The sequence below is a fragment of the Mytilus californianus genome, unplaced genomic scaffold (genome assembly GCF_021869535.1).
Source record: "Mytilus californianus isolate M0D057914Y unplaced genomic scaffold, xbMytCali1.0.p SCAF_9, whole genome shotgun sequence".
Classification (NCBI taxonomy): domain Eukaryota; kingdom Metazoa; phylum Mollusca; class Bivalvia; order Mytilida; family Mytilidae; genus Mytilus; species Mytilus californianus.
In genome coordinates, this window is record NW_026262745.1 from 78,391,549 (window position 1) to 78,411,740 (window position 20,192).

The window sequence follows — 20,192 nt, forward strand, 5'->3', positions numbered from 1 at the left end:
AAGGACTAGAAAGGACGTGTTACTTGTACTCTGTTTTCATACTATGGTAGAGATAGATAGATTTTTATTACATAAATTCCAATTTTTAAAGAAAAAGAATCACCATTAAATGAGTAGTTGAACAATATTTGGAACGTGCCGGTTTTTCCTTGATATTGCCGAAAATCATTGATCCGACTGACACGAGCGAACTTACATAACAACTGATTAAACAATCATAATCTCTTTTTTTTTTTACTTAAGTTACAATGTTCCTTATATTATCAGAATCGTATGAGTTAATTTAGAGCAAAATATATAATTTGTCAGAAAAACTGATTCGTACAAATTAATTAGAAATAGCTAAGAAAATGAAAGTTACCAAATAATGAGAAAATTTAAACATTTGTAATACCAAATACTTCATAATGTACTTCTGAAACGACTTTTCGTCCTGAATATGCATGAAATTTTTGCCACTGGACGTTTAAACAACCACTGAATAATAAATCAATCAAATTTTGCTCTCAGTAAAAATGAATTAAACAATATAAGCCACAATTGTATCCATCACTTGGTATCTGTTGTTTGTTTGTACAGTAAACATACTGAATCTTTTTATATTCCTTATACAATTTCAAGTATGTAATAAAATTCATACATATATTCAAACATCCTGGCACTTCAAATTTCTAGGAGGTGAGATTCTCGGGTTTTACCTGAAACTCTTTGGGAAATGCAATTTTTAATTCCAATTCCAATTCCAAACTGTAAAAGATATCCCAAGGTTTTTTAAAATGCATTTCTAATTTGATAAGGAGATTTGAAAAAAACGATCTCAATGGTAGTTGAAATTATTCAGTGCAATCATTTTGTGTCCGCCGTTGTCTTTCATACATATCAATTGGTGTATCCACTGTTTGCTGTTCGTTATCTGTTGTTTATGGCAGTCAGGCCTCGCGATCGGTCTCAAAATTTAAGCCCCCACTTAGGTAAATTAATGATCATTTATAGGGGGGGGGGGGGGGGGGGGGCTTTTTCTCGGGACAAACATTATTTTCCTTCCTTAAAAACAACTTAACAATTTTCTATATTTTTCATTTAATCATAAACCGATGAATATTAAATGATTTTTAAAAAATTAAAAAAATATTTTTATTCTAATATATCTAAATATCTGGGTTATTTTCTTATCCAAATAATTATTTTGTTCGTTTTTTAAAGAAAAGGTGTTATCATTTATGGCCCCCTCATTTTAGACATGACATTTTGCTTGATACTGTATGAACATTATTCTTTGCAACTTTTATGAAGAAATTACCGACTTTTTTTTAACTAGATAAATATACAACAAAAATACCGTTTTTTCTTCTTGTATCAATTTCTTTTCACAAAAATTAAATATTAACAAAGAATTGTTACACAAATGAAGAGCCCAATTTTATAACGAAGATATTTCTTATCTCTTTTCCGAAATCCGCAAATCTTTATCTTTTGAAACAAAAAAGTTAAGGATGTCTGTTCAAAGGACAAAAATGTCCAAGAAACCGAAATGTTATAAGTAAATTTTTTTAATGTCGAATAATTCAAACCCATTTGTCTTTTAAATTTAGCACATGAAGATATAATTTTTATTACATATACAAATTGATTTTGTAAAAATTAGCTTGTATATATGTGAACTTTTGTAAAAAAAAATCACTGTGGTTCTAAAACTGTATCACATGCCCATAATTGTCCTAAAGCTAAATGTCATCGTCAGATTATGAGGGTCTGAATAGGGATTCATTATTTCTGTATTCTATCATTTTAGGCAATTTTTTCTAATCGTTATACCTTTTGTCGATCATTCTTTATTCCATATATTCTAGTACCTCATCATTTTCTTTTCTATATATTTGTCTGGTTATTTTTTGTATTCTTTATTTTTTGGTCAATAATTTTCTATTCTATAAACCCCCATCCACACCCTCATGTATAATGGAAGACGATAAACATTTTAGTATACATACCACCCGTTGTCATTTTCACCTGACATACAAACCACAAATTGTTATTTTTACCTGGACACGGGACTTATATAATTACGTAATAATAACGGATATAGTAAATTCAGTAGAATATAACCTGTATCAACGCACTGGCTTGTTAAATGAATATTGATCTGACAACTGTTTATCATATTTTTAGTTATTTTAAAATTGAGAATGGAAATGATGAATATGTCAAAGAGACAACAACCCGAAAAGAGCAGATGACAGCCGAAGGCCACCATATTTGATAAGGTTTTAGTTTCTAATGAGACAGTAACCATCGTATTTTCAGAAAATCTCTAAACGGATAATGAGAGTTTAGCGAACTTGACTGGCTATACAGCCCAAGCACGGTCGGTCTCTAAAAGTTGCCGAATTTAAGAGCCTATATCAAGAGAAAGGCTTTACCTAGCTTTAGGTGTTTAAAAAATATCCATTTAAGAACCAAATGTGGCTTCTTTATATTTATACCAAAATTGAGTTCAAGGCAGTATTTTGTCGAAGAGAACAATTACACAAAGTGCAACATGCGAGAAGAGGTTTCATTTCCCTTATTTATTTTTTATTGAAATGAGTAATCTTTTGAGATTTCTTCACGGAAATAAATTTTAAATGAAAAGGTGCAACTGGATGCATCCCTAAAAAACAAATTTAAATATATATATATATTACCTGAAAATCTGTAAAAGCAGTGAAAGCGCTAGTAAAAGTGATGAATGGAAACCGTTGTTATCTTTTATTAATTTTCTTATATGTTACCAGCATACGGATTCTACTTAACTTTTTGTTATATATATTTATATATATAATTTAAATTTGTTTGTTATATATATATCATATATATAAAATGACGGATATTCGTCAATCAGACAGCAATCCAACATAAACACGAGTAAGTTACCTGACATCTAGAATAAGAGGTTTAAGCATACCCCGCGCTGGTCAACTTTCTGAGTTGTGGGTAAAATTCAATATACATGTAGGACTGTGAAACGGGAAATATACGAAAGATTTGTTTTTACGTACGATGAAGTGTCATTCCCTCAATACATACGGGTCCACCGTGAAACTATTCTTATGATTATATAACGGTAAATGATGATCTCATTAGAGGAACAAATTAAGTAAAGATACATGTTGAAGCAAGAATAATTTCCACATGCAAAACATCAAATAGGACGATCTCTAAATTAGTACGCGGCAACTTTAACTATTACATTCATAGACAATAACACTAGTAAATGATTTTATATACTGACATTGAGACAAATATACTGCTCATAATAATTGCACATCTGTAGACTTTAATCTAGGTATCCCGCGTTATATAAACCATTGCAAACCATCGAACAGCTCATCGCACTTCGGCGCAGACCAGTGCACTTCACGCGTGGCCTTGAAACTTTATGATCTCCATTGCACCTCCGAGTCATACACACATATATATTCCGATTTTCTAATAATGGTTTTTATTATTTTAATTCCCGTAGGAATTGCCCAAAGAAATAGAGTTTATTTAAGGGTTTACACATCTTCATAGCTAAAATATTTTGATACTTATATCACGAACAGATATCTATGACAAACATTTCTTAAATTGTCAGTATATAAATTTAGATTTTTTTTTAAGAAACGTAGGTTTCAGCTACAGCAGACTAAATTGGCTTTTGATGGATTGAAGGCTTATGTAAAAATAAGAAAATGTGGTATAATTGCTAGTGAGTCAACTATTCAAGAAAGTTCAAATCAAGAGGAATGCTAGCAGTTATATCCATACGACCTTCAATAATGAAAAAATACGGGAACTGTAAAGTCGGTTATTAAAGGCCCCGCCCCGACATGAAAAAAATATGAAACAATTCAATTGAGCAAACTAACGGCCTTCTTTATTTCAAAGCTGCATGTATCTTGCCACAAAAAAAAAGCCCAAATACATGTATATAACAGAATTGATGTTACGAAAACCACTGAACTACGTGCTTTTGACTTTGGACAGACACATAAATACACAGAATGTTATGAATGTGTATAGGCCCTTTATTGGTCATATAGCTCTACACTCCTATCTATTTTATACATTCTTTGGCTTTCAAATATTTAGAATTGAGCGTTCCTAGTGAAAGTAAATCCAGAAAAGCGTTATAGATGCATGAAATTTATAAAGTGTTGTTTTGTGAGGGGATCAAAACGCAGGGATCGATGTTAATGTCTGTTTTATATGTGCAATAATATCGGCCTTCTAACTTTAGTGAAACTCTGCAGTTGTTCAGTGACGGATCCAGGGGGAGGGTTCAGGGGGTTGGAACCCCCCTTTTTTTGGACGATCAATGCATTTGAATGGGGACATATAGTTGGAACCCCCCCCCCCCTTTTTGCCCTGGGTTGGGAACCCCCTTTTTTAAAATGACTGGATCCGCCCCTGTTGTTTCATGTATTTGATATGCAAATTATCACAAAACTAAAAGGATAAGATGGATGAAATAATAGTTGATCGTTTAACGTCCAGTGGCATATATTATAGATTCATTATTAGGGGGAGTACAATAATTATGATATAATGATGAACATTGGCAATCATACCACAACTTCTTTTTTATAAGAACGTACATGTGTAGATTTTCGTCTTTTACTGTAAACGACAGTGTCCCCGGGAGTCAAAGCCGAAATCAAACTTGTGTAAATTTCTGAAACATACATTTCATTATTTAACCCAATGTAAAGCAAAACAAATGATACCGTTTTGAGCTATAAAACCAAGGCAACCCTTTATACTAGTCAAAAGTTGCTGGATCGTGATTGATGCATACGAAACTTCAATTAATTGTTTGTATTTTTCAATCTTTTATATCCGATAAAGATGAACACAAAATCTATCGGATAAAAACTACCGATTTTTCTATAAGATAAAATTTATCCTTATTGGAGTCAAATTTGTCATATGGATTCATAAAGGACAAAAAAATGTCCTCAGTAACGGAACAAAAAATACCCCCATGGTAAAATAATCCGTCATTATTTAATACAAAGTACTATTGTGAATTTTTTTTTCGGATATTAATCTTTTAGACATACATTAAAAACGGTGTCCTTGATATGCAACCATGAACACAATGAAAAGTGAATCTGTGAAAGTGTTCCATGTTTATTCCATTTAAATAAAGCCTTGTTATGATAATACAATATATTTAACTATTTTATCAAAAAAATTAAATAAAAAAGAATATCTTAAACTCGTAAACACAATTTCAAGTTTAAAAAGTTCCTCAATTTAAAATCCTTCTTAAGGAATACGGGATATATTTGCGTGATCTTATACTTGTTTAATTAAAAAAAATGCCTTCAAATACATATGTTTATTTGTATTCAATTTTCCACAAAACATATTTAGCTTATTTTAAATGAAAATAAAGAACAGAGAATAAAAACACTGTTGAAGAGAAAATACATATTCGTGTTAAATTCGCCTCAGTTTAATTTGTTAATTCAAGTTTGACACCTAAAATCTTAATCCGCAATCCACATTTACCCGACAATCTTGTATATTGTATTTTCTCAATGGAATAACCTTACCTGCACGTGACCATCAGAAACGAAGACAAAAATTATATTTGTAATGGTATTTATCAAAACTTAAATGTTTGAATATTTAGTAGATTATGAATTTGCCAAATAAGCGAAGAATTATAATCTTGCATTGTTCAACATTGGAGAAATGACTCAAGTTGAACATTAATCATGTTAATACTGATTCAATATTTTATTATAGTCTCACCACATACAAACATAAAATGAGAATCACAGAAATAAACATAAAACATTAAAACATTTGCATTGTATGTACCAATCTTAAAAAGAATAATGAGAGACTGTTAAGACACAATATATTTACTCATTTACATTTAAAATTTACAGTGTCCACCTGTACTATATGAAAATAAAACATTTTTTCTTTGAGAACTAGGAAATAAAATGCCGTTTCTTTTCAATGAAATATTGTTGATGTTTTTGGCAACTATAGCAGCAACATTGCCGTTATTAAATAAAAATATAAATTTTTCGCTATCTGATAATTAAAGGTTAAAATGTTCATTAAAATGTTTAGCTTAATGTATCATAATGTCAAATTGTCTTAAATCTACATATAATGGGCATTTTAAAATGACATGAAGTTCATCTTCAATAGTAGAGCTACAACACATGTCATCTCGTGGACTTCTTTTCTTTCATACTTTCCAGTTTCTATTTTTAGTGGAGCTACCCCACATCTAAATTTGCCAAAAGCACTGTTGTTTTTAATTGGCGGAATATTTTTTAACAAATAACAGTTGGCCAACAGTATATTTTTAAGCCCATTTCGCTCAGTTGAATAGAAATTCCAATTTTAACTGTTCTGTCGTAGAAATGTCGTCATGTTATTGTTTGTACGTAGAACATGTATCATTATATTAAAATGTGTCAGTCCCAGCCAAGATTCACTGAATAACCACGAAATGTTTACAGATGATAAATAAATTTTACACAAAAATTCATGAATCTGTATGAACGTTATGTACGATGAAGTTAATTAAGTGTTCACAAGAAAGTAAGTATGAATGTAAATTTTATTTAAAGTCGGAACATATATATACACTTTAACCGTGAGATAAAATATAAGCTTTGATGAGCTCTATAACCGACTATCATATAAAAACCGCAATGAATGAACGTTACCCGGTTAGAGATGAACGTTTGACAAATGCACGTTATCTGATGTACACAGTTATACACGATTGACGAACGCACGATACACGGTTAAGAATGAATGATTGATGAACGCACGATACACGCACGATACACGCACCATACACGATTAAGAATACACGATGCACGCACGTTACACGGAAAATACACGGAACGATGAATGATGAGCGCACGATTGGTACACGCACGATACACCGTCGCACTATACACGCACGCAACACGCACGATACACGATGAACGCACGGAATAATGGTCAGTTTGAATTTTAGAAGGTCTGTATGTTTGATTTATTCGAAAGAAGAAAAAAAAAACGTTTATGGAGCCTGCGTTTTCTTGTTTTTAATCAATCATTCCGAATCAAAATTAAATCTTCGTTATACAAAGTTTGAAAACTGAATGATATTTTCAGATTATTTCCCCTGAAATTTCCATTTCAAAGAAAATTGCTAAATATTGAGTAATTTCCTTCTTTATCTGATTTTTTTGTTTTTATTCATTGAAATAAGGTAGATAAGGGCGGTTGAGAAAAAATATCGTGGAGATATCAAGAGTATGAAAAATTCTATTCGTTTAAATGTATGAAGAATACCTTTTTGCAAATGTATCAAGATTAAGTATATATCTTTATTGAGCACCAATCCAAGTGATGAAGAAAAAAGATGATGATTCACGATGATGAATTACAATATTTATAATCTTGGCCCCCATTAAGGGCATGAATTATACCAAATACAAACTTCTAAGTGACAGCTCAAACTTTTCTAAAGAAGTGTAGTTAATAGCTGTTTCCTTACAATAGGTTAGCCTCATTCCCTGAAAGATGTTAAAAAAATGGATAGCGAGACCAAATAATTAGAAAACAGAATGTAGTACTGAATCGTAATGATAATGAATATAAGCTGTCTATATTGTCTTGATTAATAAATCAGACAATGAATCATAAAATGTTCCAGTGTCGTAGCCTACGTGAGCAACACGATATGTGCCACATATGTGGAGAAGGATCTGCTTACCCTCAGGAGCACCTGCGATCACCCCCGTTGTTTGTTGGAGTTGGTTTTGCTCAGTCTTTATTTTTCTGTGTTGTGTTTTGTGCGCTATTGTTTGTGTTTTGGTCGGTTTTGGTTTTTTTACAATGGCATTGTCAGTTTGTTTTCGACTTATAAGTTTCAATATCGCTTTTATCGATTTTGCCATGTGATTAGGGACTTTCCGATTGAATTTTCCTCGGAGTTCAGTATTTTTGTGAATTTACTTTTTGGTATCATTCGCCTCTCTTTTACTCTTATTTCTATAAGGCAAACGATTTGAAGCTTTGGAGTCGATGTATCAACGCGGTTCAATGACCGCGATGAGAATAAGGAGATTACGGTTATTGGCCAAAATAGTCAGCATATACAAATGGAAAAAGTCAAATTATATACAGGTTTGATTAATTGATTGTTTATTGCCCCACATCAAGTGACAAATATTTCACGCATATTTTAGGCACAAGAATACATTAACTATAATCCAATAGATATGTTCTGCAGAGTGGGTCGGCCAATATGAGAGCACAAATTCCGACTGCAACTGGAAGAGAAGAGCATGTTAGACAGTAACAACAATTTTGTTGTGCAATAGGTCCGCTATGGACCCCTATTGATCCATGACAATTGCAAAGGTATTTCATGTGTTCTGTAAAGTTTAGAGAGCCGATACACTTTCCCTAAATCCGTTTTTACCACAAATGTGCCTCATTCTGACTGAAATTGGCTGTAATATCCTATTTGAAAATTTGAAACATTTGTTTTTATAATTATCTTTAAGATAACACTATTTACGGATATATATGTGAGAATATTACATTGTAATGAATGCATTTTTATAAATCTTATTGATTTCCAATTACTAGTAACTGACAATGCCATCTGCTTTCCTTTAAACAACAGTCTGATATGGCGATGAGCTCTATACGTTGTTTTAGAATTAGAAAGTTTTGTCTTTTAATATAAATAAGAAGATGTGGTATGAGTGCCAATGAGACAACTCTCCATCCAAGTCACAATGTATAAAAAGTAAACAATTATAGGTCAAAGTACGGCCTTCAACACAGAGCCTTGGCTCACACCGAACAGCAAGCTATAAAGGGCCCAAAAATGACTAGTGTAAAACAATTCATATAGGGAAACCAACGGTCTAATCTATTTAAAAAAAGGAGAAACGAGAAACACTTATGAACCACACCAACAAACGACAACTACTGATCAACAGGCTTCTGATTTAAGACAGGTGCATAAAAATGCAACGGGTTTAAACGTTTTAACAGGCGCCAACCTTCACCCTATCCTGAGACAGTAGTGTATATCATTACAATATAAAAAGACACATTTTAAAGCTATCAGTGTATTAGCATTTTTCATAATATTCATAGAAAGTTTGCATCTTAACTATATTCTTATTGAGGAGGAGCAGAACGGGTTGGGAGATCTCGAACATGATGACAAAGTGTTTTTGTTAATTTGTGTCATTTGGTTGCTCTGTCTTTTACGTTTAGCCCTCACTAATGAGGATCAGGAATGGAGAAAAGGGGTGGGTCCTTTATTTTTGTATTTTAAGACAATTTTCAGAATTTCTTAGGTTTTTAAGCCATTTTCCCCTTTCCTTTATATTTGTTGCCCCTTATTCTCCATATTTATTTTTTTAGCACCCTGTTATTCTTTATTCTAATTTTCTCGTTTTCTCTATTATATTTCACCCATTATTCTCTATAATAGTCTAATATGGAACCCTATCTAGACACTCATTCCAACTCAAAAGATAGATAAATTAAAAGAACTATTATAATTTTATGCAAAACTCAATAAATCATATGTCGATTATGTCTAATCCCGGAGAAGTAAACTCAAAGACTTGAAAATTGGTATTTGCTGATTCTCCACTAAAACATGAGGAATAAGAGCAAAGACTGCATTGTCGGCTCTGAGTCAGAATAATATGTCCTGTTATTTAAGGTGTCATCTTTTCCTGCAGAATGTCTCCTTGACAAATGTGAACTAGCGCGTTGAAAATTCGACTCAGCTTGTCGGTCATATACAAAGCAGGGGTAATAATCTGCATATCACTTCAATATATTCTTGTCCTGGTATGCATGTAATATTTGTCACTGGACGTAAAGCAACCATTCATCCTTACTCTGACAATCAGTTTATAACGTCCGCTCATTCCAATTTGTTCTAAATGCATCAAAGATATATAAATTGAAAACTAATGGATACATGTACTATGAACATCAATATTATTTATTTTGTAAAAATATTTCCTTTCTCTATTGGAACTGTACACGTATACATAACAACAAAATTATAAAATTGTGGTGACGACAATTGGAACATATCCGTCGTCATTTGTGAAACAGATGTGAAGAAGTTAGAAGGAAATGTTTACGTCATTTTGTCTCTGTTAGAAAGTTGTATCATTGGCAATCATACTAAATCTTTTTATATTTATAACTTATCGTTTATACTTTTATAAGAGAAAAAAAGTATTTTAGGAAAATACCCTGATGGAGATAAGAAGTAAACTATGTTTGACTGTTATTTCTGATAAAACTATTCAGATGGCAATGTGTCCCGGAAAAGAGGATCACGAAGTGTGGTTATAGAAAAGAAAATGAAAATTGAAACAGATCAAAAGTTGTGATAATTTAGAAAAAAGTTGCCAGCTCATCGCACATGAGTTTTGTAAACATGATTTTTGTTGTTGCTTCGAATGTTTTATCATATGGATAATATTTATGAAGTCGCGTGTAATAGAGAATTCTGTTTTAAAGGTTTAAAACGATTTTTAAAACATTATCGTCAGTATTTGACATATGTTAAAAAAAAACCTAGAAAATAAACTAGAACTGTCAGTGAACGCACGATAAGATACTCCAGTCCCCGAAATATTTGATTATGTGCCCTTTAACATGTTGGACCGGTGATAATATGGTATGTTGATCCCCATGGAAAATTTACTCCGGGGTCAATTTACTGCTATGGAAACACCCCGTTAAATACGTTACCTCCTTTAGGGCGAGAGCTTCGCTCTCTTTATGTAATGACACTCTTGAAACAATACTCCGAGGAGTCCATCGGCGGCCTTTTGCAACGCAAAACGTTTGTCATTATCCAATATACCCTCATTTTCAATTGATAGTCCAAATTTCAGGCCTTTTATCCTTCTCGTCAACCTGGCAGAATCTACCATTTGTATTTAATATTAAATTTATTCTCGTTTTGAATTAGAATATGCATGAAATATTTGCCACTGGACGTTCAGCAAGCAGAATCTGTTAATCAATGATGTTAAACTCCAGAAATGTTCTCTTTAAAATAATGTAGTCCTAGTAGAAACCTCCACACAATAAAAGTTACTAGAACCGCGCTTTAATAAAAGTATTAAGACGCATAATATTAACTAAAGTATGAAATGGACATATTTTTTTCACGTTTTGAAATGAGGATAATGTTTCTTTTACCATAAAACATTCGGAAACCTGATGATTTTTATAAGCGGAAGTATTTCAAATTAATAATTTGCTTCTATAAATTATCTCCTCTTATATTCATGTTTTGAAAGATTTTGTAAATATCTGTAGCAAGAGTCGAATACATGTAGACACAAGATCAGCTATTTATACTACGACAATTACTCAGTGATAAATGAAAAATATCAATATTGTTGCTTCCGTTAGAACCATAAACACCTTACAAAGCATGATACATGTCTCACCTACAATTCAGACATGACATTCATAAACATTGATCTTATTTGAGGACATGAGGTAGCGCAATAAGACGTTGTGTGTTGTGTCGTACAAGCTATACCTAAATCTTATTAGACAGTGCCGGAAAATTCTTAGCTCAGTAGGGATCAGTATCGTAAAACAAGAATATTTGAATATTGCTTACATTGTACAGCGTCAAATTATATGTTCCAGGCCAAATATTACTGAATAACAAAGCTGTGTAATATGTTACTACAAAACACGCTTACCGGGTATAATATGAATTAATGTATCACCAAACAGGAAATGACTGCCCGTAAGATTCCCTTATAATTACAGTGTACTGACATCTTAACATAATAACATTTCCGACCAAATATCTATCGTGTCTTTAATTGCAGAAACACAATACTTAAAAACTTGATACAATTTTTAAAACAGAATGTAACAAATAAATTATACGGAAAAGTGCCACTGTAAATAAAACGAATGTAAAAAATTCTAAATTTATTACAACCAAAAGCACAAACTTCCACTGGAAAAGTTCGTTTCTTTCAATCCTTCTATGAAAATGAAAAATTGTATTCCAATATTGAAAGGTAAAACATAAAAGCGCTCTTCAGAAACCTAAGTATAATTTTACAACACGACATTATTTGTCAAGTTTCAAAACAGCTTCCATCCCGAAAAAGCCCATCTTGAATCAGCGTCATTTTTTATGCTCCCTTCCAAGTGTCGAGTAGCTCTTGTGAAGACATGATCATTTTCTACCAGATTTTCTATGATGAATCCTGAGGTACAGTCGTCGTCCCATTTGATCTCAGTATCCGAATGGATAGTAAATATGACTCTGCGGGTTTTCACAAGTTGGATAGACACTTCTCCATTACTCCCCGTTTTTCTTTTTCCCAGTACGCAGACAGACCAAGCGAAAGCATACGTTCCGCTATATGGCGCAACAAACATACCGGAAGTGCTATTGTAACCATTGCCGACATTCGTTTCAACATAGTCGTAAACAATAACACTGTTATTTCTTAACGTATCGCTGTCAAAATTTGAATCCTTTATTAGAGCTGTGAATGCGACTCCGTTTGATTCATTCATAGTCTGTGGCGCAGAGGCATAGACTGCCCTGGTTTCTGAAACTGAAAGAAATAACTATATTATGCATGTGTGGATTTGTGTTTTGAAATGATACTAGTACGCGAAATCCCTTATCTTACTCTACATTAGAGTTTACATTTTGTGTTGTATGGAGACCGTAGAAAATTTTCACTGTTTGTTTTTCGGTTTGTTTAGAAATTTTTGATTTTTGCATACACATTACTTATCATTTCCTACCTACAACTTTCTTAATGTGCCACTTGGCTGTACACGGTTATGTATTGTTTTCTGTATTTTACAGTGAATTGGCAGGCAATAAAGTTGGCAGTATTCTTTAGATTTCTGTGTCCGTTATGCATCTATTTCTTCTGTAATTTGTTGATATTACCTATGTATATGTGCAAAGGTTATCGACATATGGCAGAGTATGTATAAATTGGTTTTAGGGGCCGTCTTAAACTTGCAATCAGTTGTGAACTTTTGCCACGATCGAGACCTCAATGTGACTTTCAGATGATGAACAGCAATAAAAGCGCTTCCCTTTGCTTGGATTTTGTGAAGGTTGTGTACTTTTTGTCATCAATTAGTGCAAAATATCCACTTCCCATAATAAAACTGCAAAAATATATAAAAGTTTAAAACATAAAAACACACACAGCGTCCTTGAAGCCTTATATCGTAGGGCTAACTTTACATTTCTACCATGTTAGTAGCACATGTCAAACATGAAAGAAGAGCATGTTGGTAATTACAAATTAAAACTTGTCATGGACTTGAAAGAAAGGAAAGCCGGATCATATGACGTTTTCTAATAGTTTGAAAAATATCTTTATTAGTTATGGTCTATATTAATAGAGTGTAAATTTACATGTACGTTGCTGTATTATAATGATAAGGCCACAGTTTTGTTATTCTTTGTTTCGCGTCCGAATGCATGAAGATTTTTGATGGTCTGAGGTTTTTCACTAGCTGGCTAACAATTTTTGAAAGAGTGACCGGACACAAAACAAATATAAAAAGCCAAAACCAGGTCCTGAAGATACTTTCAGAGCAGATTGTTTTATTGTAAGTAAGGTGAAAATGCAAATTGCCCATATAATACACTGTAATTGATGCTATGATTTACAATAAAAGGAGATGGAGTATATGTCAATGAGACAGAAACTCAACAATAAAAGCAACCACACAACTACAAGACTTCCAGATATTCAACAATAGACATGTGTCTATACAATATATCAATCTCTAAATCGTCATGTGTTATATTAAAGTTGAGAATAAATTAAACACAAGCCATTAAAGGTTTGTTATCAACATTAAATGCTCGAAACAATGAAAACATTCACAAATGGCATAAGATAACCATTGATCAGGTTCCTAGCTTGTGACAGACACATGGATATGTTTCGAGATTAAATTATAATTTTGAATATTCACCCACCCCCTTAAAACTCGATCAGTGGCCTAACTTATACCTTATTTGGTCTCTGGCGGAGAGTTGTCTCATTTGCAAGCATACCAAATCTTCTTATTTTCATATTAACAAACTTGGAGTTGGGAAATTTAAAACTTCAAAAATATCTTTTTCATTCATATTAAACAAGTTACGTGTATGTAGAAAAAGTTTGTGACAATTAAACATAAAAATTAAGTAAAAATGTGAGCAATCTTAAGAAGTCTCTTTGGATATGAAGCAATTTATTGTACAAAATTATTCTCTCGACTGGCTCCAGTGTTAGCTATTGTCCTAAATCAACGTCCGTCGTAAATAACAACAAAAATCACTCGCTATTTTTTCATGAAAATGCCTATAATCTTCAGCATATTTGACAGTCCTTATTTTTTTCGAAATACATGTCTTGGGTTATTTCTGTTGAAATCAATCCAAACTGCAATGATCTCAAACTTGGGTTTTTTTTTAAAAAGCGCTTTAGATATCTACTGTTCATGATTGAAGGTCGTTTGAAGACCCCTGGCTATATATCTAAAAACATTAACGGTACCAATTTTACTGATTTACACCTGATTTTGACAATTTTTTCTCTTCAGGGATGCTTGAGGCAAAAATATTTGAAAATCCAAAACCTAATTCAAACGTTGATAGAGCTAATAAAACCAAAAAAGAATCAAGAAAGAGTCAAACCCGGACAAAGAATCAGAGCTTTGCACGATGAACATACATTTCTTAACATAAACTTATTCCAAAATTTTATAACAGCGCAATAGAACAAAACCCGTATTTTCAACCAGTACCGATGAAATGCATGGCTACTATGTTGGCGAAAGTACCCCTGAGGACTGATAGTTCACCAAAAAGTATCGATTCAGTTGTAGTATTGATATTAACGGTACCAATTGAACTACACCAGAAAATTTTGTAAAGGTGTATTGTTGTGTACATGTTTATTTGAAAATTACCTAAGTATGATTTTTTTTAGTGCAAAGATTTTCAAATTATAAAATTCTTCTATCTGTCATATAAAACGATATTCGTTAAAATAACTCTGAAAAACTGAAAAACAGCAACGTAACTAATTTAGCCAATTACCGTAAACTGTTGTGTTTCTAGCCGAATTTGGTAAATCACTATGACAGTTGTAAACCATCAAACCAGTAGCAAGACAAAAACAAAAAAACGTTTGCTATAAATTCAACTGCTAGTCCAAACGCCAGTCCTTTTCGCTGATCTCTCAAATGTGCAATTCCTTTTAGTTTACAAACTTTATCCGGTTTTAGATCGGAACGAATTTTAAATTCTGTTCTTTCATGTTCTGAGTTTTCGACCAGTCGATAATCCATTGTTCTACTGGTATAATATCCAATCGGCAATCCTAGGGTGAATCCGTTACTCTTCTTCTATCGAAGGTACGGAATCGGCCGAGTTGTGACGAATGATATAATATCAGGTTGTATTCACTTGAAACACTAGTTTTAGTTGTTATTGTATAACTAAATTTATTTGAGAGTTGTGTGCTTATTTTTTGATTTGACAGCGATTCTTTTCCTGTTTTAATTAATGAGTATTATATGTCGGGACAAGAAGAGACCATGTGTAGGTTAAGTATATCTCTCCAATAGTACTTATAGTATTAAAGTTACTTTAAGAGAGGCTGTCAATTAATTTAAATTAAGATACTGAAAGGCAAATGTTCATTATGTAAAAACGTGAATCTTATTGTAAGTATTTTAATCGTTAGAGAATACTAAGGCCAACATTAGAAACACTTGTTTCAGGGTTTCTCAATCTTCCTTATTGTTATGCCCCGAAAATGCCTATTCTAATTTTTTTACTGGCTATTTTGAAAGGGTTGCAGGTGGTCCTTATATATATGCAAGGTTACTAAGATAATTAGTAAAATAAAAAAAAAATCTACCTGTACCCTATTTTTCTAATTGCGAAAACCTTTAGTAGAGATTTAAGGACATGGGTCATTTTAAAGTTTTATTTCAGTAAAGTCAATTTTAGATAGTCTAAATCTTTACAGGACTTCACATTAACACAGCTTTATAATCATGCTCATGTCATCATGCTCAAATGAAATGAGCCAGTTACCTAACAACTACCATAGACTTTTAAATTTGGTATATTTTTTTATAAATTATGTGCACACTTAAGCTTGTGTCTCAGCTACATATTCAGTTTTGCTGTATGTGTTTATTTGACTCTTAAATTGAAACGCTAGATGAGTTGTCACTTTTAAAACTATTAGGTACTGATCTTTTCTGGAGGAAAAAAAATGTTTCCCAATTTATTTTAATGAATTGATTTATTCTGTTTCTGGAGAGAAAAAAAAATTTCGGTATCAGAAGGGAAGTGAAAAAAATACTTCATTTCAATTTAATAATAAACTAAACATTGATTTTCAAAAAAAAGACCTGCTTTATAAAAGTAATCCTGAAAACTGATATTTTGTTTGTTTGATAAAAGTCGGAAAACATTTACATTCACTTCATTTGAACTTTGGTTGATAGTTGTCTGATTGGCAATCATACTACATCTACTAACTGTTATATTTAACCCTAGATCCCACAAAAAAGAAGAAGATGAATGAAAGGTGCCTTCCACATTATGAAAGTCTTGCCTGCCTATGTTCGCGATTGCATCCTTAAGATTACGGTCTTACTATATAAAGGTTATTGTTTTTTTTTAAATTTTCGGTGGCTTGATTGCTATGAGAAGTATATCTGCAGTGATCATTGGCTTGTCAAAACTGAGGTTGTGTATTCGAACCCCGTCGTTACAGGTACGTTTGAAACTTTTCCTGCCAAAGGTTGGTGGTTCTCTCCGGGTATTCCATCTTTCTCTATCATTAAAAACTGACCAAGAGTGTTGAAAGCGGCGTTAAGCTCTAACACCAATAAATCATTCAATGAATCATAAATTTACATGTAAATTTGCCAAGGATTAAAAATGTTAGATCAAGGTCAGTTGAACCCTATCAGACATATAATGTACAGCTAATTACTGTTCATATACCTATATGGAGTTAGCACATACTTACAACTTCTCGTCCAATCAAATTCCTTAGCACATACTTACAACTTCTCGTCCAATCAAATTCCTTAGCACATACTTACAACTTCTCGTCCAATCAAATTGCTTATATTTGCCTTCTAATTTTGATAGTACATACTTTTCCCGTGTACTAAGTAACTACGCATGAATGACCACAAGGGTAAGATTTCATTGTATCGCAATCAAGATATTTAAAACAAAAATTGCCACTGGCTATTTTGAAATAAAATGCTGTGTTCCAAATTAAATTAAATAGTTTGTAATTAGTTTTCACGTTGATTTTTAAATATTCTCCTATTAAAATCTTTGGATCTAAAAAATGTTTTTGACAATTGCAAATTTCTTTCATTTAAATAAAGGGTAATACATATGGTTCTTTATACCTTGATTAGAGTACAACGATATCTTAAAATTATGATAATGTATCATCCATGCAATTAATTTGTACACAAAAAGTGTGTACTATGAAACCTTGTGAAGGGGAAATTAAAGCAACTTGGTGATAATTTTTTAAACTTTCTTAAGGAAGGTAATCTATTTCGTCATGAATTGATTGATTTATTGATTATCTGTTGCTTAATTTCCAGTGGCAAATATTTCATGCATGTTCAGGACGATGTCATGAATTGAAAAACTGTGATTATGTCTGAAGATAATGTGCCAATTATATATACATATATATATAAACATATTCTGATAAATCTTTTAGTTTTTACTTTGAAATAATAAAACAAAAAACACAAAAACACAAAACCTATATTCTGTGATCTATTGGTAGTTGCTTTTTAATGCCTATCTGCTAGACTATATCTATGGGGACAAACTATCTATATGTTTCAAATTTATTATAGCTTTAGTTTTACTGTGAAATTAAAAAATGTTTTCAAAACATGTAAAGCTTCCACTGCAATTTAATTATTGCCTGCTTTTGGTCAATTTATTTGGTCATCTTACCATGTAAGAAGAACATGTATAGTAAAACACCGCTTTATATCAATATACATACTTACACCAGCAGCTACCATCTTTTCATTCTGGAGTCAAGGGCCTTTTGGAATAACATATTTTACAATGATACTAGTGAGTAGATTTACAAAACTTCGTTAATGAGCTCCGTTTTACAAACACCTGTGATACAAGTAGTCAGCCAAAATAAACTATCAATAGACTAACAAGCCCCGAGCTCTTAATTTCATAGTATATACCTTTTTATAGACTATCCAATTTAGCACATATTTACAACTCGAGTAATCTTTTAATTATTAAGCAAGCCCCTCGCTCTAAATTTCATAGTATATACCTTTTTATAGACTAACCTAGACTTATTTTCTTTCAGAACGATAGGTCATTCTTTCGAAGAATCCACCCGGACGATACCATGTTTCAATGAAATATGCTCCAAGGCATAAAATAATGACCTGTGTGAGGTCATTTTTTTTCCTTGATAAAACTGCAAACTATAATTCATTTCAAAATTATATTCGTCTGATAGTTTTTTGTTGCCGATTTGGGAATTTATTTTTTAAAGTTCAATCTATTATAGGAGTAAAAAAATCGTCATTGCCCGCATTTTAATTTTAGAAACAAAATAACGTGAAGTTTTGTTAATTTATCGCTACAATACAGAGACATTATCATATATGTGAGATGAATTTTAATGTAAAACTTTCATAACACTTTAAAATAAAGCCAGATTTAACATATTCGTGTGTAAGATTTTGAAAATCTTATTGAGTCACACTGAATAGGTTGATTGATTGTTGGTTGCTTAACGTCCAGTGGTAAATATTTCATGCATGTTTAGGACGATACACACTGAATAGGAAATCATACTGTGACCTAAATGTATTGATATTCGTTTTCGTGTTACATGTACCACGATTTCGTGCTCCCTTCGTGTCATTTCTTAACTTTTTAAAATTTATGTATACCTTTTACTCTATCAAATGATCAAATAATAAAATATTCTTATATTCTATTGAATAACATTCACGTACCTCACAATAGGGTCGGGTGGGGTGAGAGTATATAATTATATCCTGATTATCTGTTAAAAAAATGTATTGCTATTCAAAAGAAAATCTTTCTGAATATATCATTCGATTCAATTAAAGTTGTTGAATAAATAACCACTTTTCCGCGATAGAAATGTCATTACAAATAGAAAAAACAACAACAACATAGCAACCCCCCTCCCCCCCCCCCCCCTTTCCATAAACAAAGTTAACGTTGGGATAATAAATTACTTACAAAGTGTCTTGTATTTTTCATACACCGTTATCGGATGGTAACAATTCATTTGGGTCTTACTTCATGCATTTACAGTAATATTTTTATTGTGTATTGATAATAATTTCTAAGGTTTATATTTAGATTAATTAGTGAGTTTTATTTCACATTCTAAATGAGCCGTAGGGCGTATTAAACCTGAACGCATTAGCCAGGAATATCCCACTTTAGTGTGGTCGGTAAAATAGGATGCTAAATTTTGCAAATCTTTATAAAAAATAATATTTTTTTGACGGTATATAAGTCAGATAATGCATATTTTAAGGTTTTTCTTGTCGTAGAACACACCTCGGGGTGTCAAGAATGCCCAAAGAAAGACCTCCCTACGGTCGGTCTTTCATTTGATCAATCCTGACACCCCTCGGTGTGTTCTACTACAAGAAAAACCTTAAAATATGCATTATCTATAACGGATTCGTTATTATTCGTGGGTTACCATTTATCACGGAATTTGTTGGTAAAGGTAAACCAAGAACTTAAATGTACAATTTTATAAAGGTTTGTATGAAAACTTAGGTTAAGCCGATAAAAAAAACTACGAACATACAAGTTTTCCTTTTTATCTAATTTGAAATGTTTTGAAATGAAACATAACAATTGTGAGAAACGTTACTCAGTAATTAACATGGATGCTGTTCAAAATAAAAGTTTAAAGTATGAGTTTAATCTAAAATAATTATTGTATCTTCAGGACGTGAATGCGTGTATATGTGAGCCAAAATTTGTTCCTGTGAAAAAAGTTCCAGTGGAACTAATATCACAGGAAATATGTTCTGGG

The 20,192-nt window shown here is 32.1% G+C and overlaps 1 long non-coding RNA gene across 1 annotated transcript; it reads right to left on the reverse strand.

The window, feature by feature from the left end:
* Positions 1-11,996: 11,996 nt before the first annotated feature.
* LOC127716322 (uncharacterized) lies at positions 11,997-15,538 on the reverse strand. Its single transcript, XR_007988864.1, has 2 exons — positions 15,158-15,538; positions 11,997-12,650 (listed from the first exon to the last, which is right to left on the reverse strand). It is a non-coding gene; the product is annotated as an uncharacterized LOC127716322 (long non-coding RNA).
* Positions 15,539-20,192: the final 4,654 nt, after the last annotated feature.